Raw genomic sequence first — 214 nt, forward strand, 5'->3', positions numbered from 1 at the left:
CGGCGCTGGCAGACGCAGCGTGTGGGAATTGAATTTGTAACCCACATTATGCAGGAATTGAACTGGTCTCCTTTCTATTTGCAAAGCAAGATTGAGGAGATAAAACTCCTTTATCTCATATTTAATGGTGGAAAAAAATATATTCCCCAAACTATTTTATATTTCCAGCAGATGAGATTGTTCCATTAAAAAAAATGAAATATATATAAAAAAA

The 214-nt window shown here is 33.6% G+C and overlaps 1 protein-coding gene across 1 annotated transcript in view; it reads left to right on the forward strand.

Moving 5' to 3' along the window:
- Nucleotides 1-214, forward strand: part of LOC104520612 (protein sidekick-2-like) — a 3,539-nt gene that overhangs the window by 680 nt on the left and 2,645 nt on the right. The gene's annotated exons all lie outside the window — the stretch shown is intronic.

The sequence above is a fragment of the Antrostomus carolinensis genome, unplaced genomic scaffold, assembly GCF_000700745.2.
Source record: "Antrostomus carolinensis isolate BGI_N321 unplaced genomic scaffold, ASM70074v2 scaffold32682, whole genome shotgun sequence".
In the NCBI taxonomy this organism is placed as follows: Eukaryota; Metazoa; Chordata; class Aves; order Caprimulgiformes; family Caprimulgidae; genus Antrostomus; species Antrostomus carolinensis.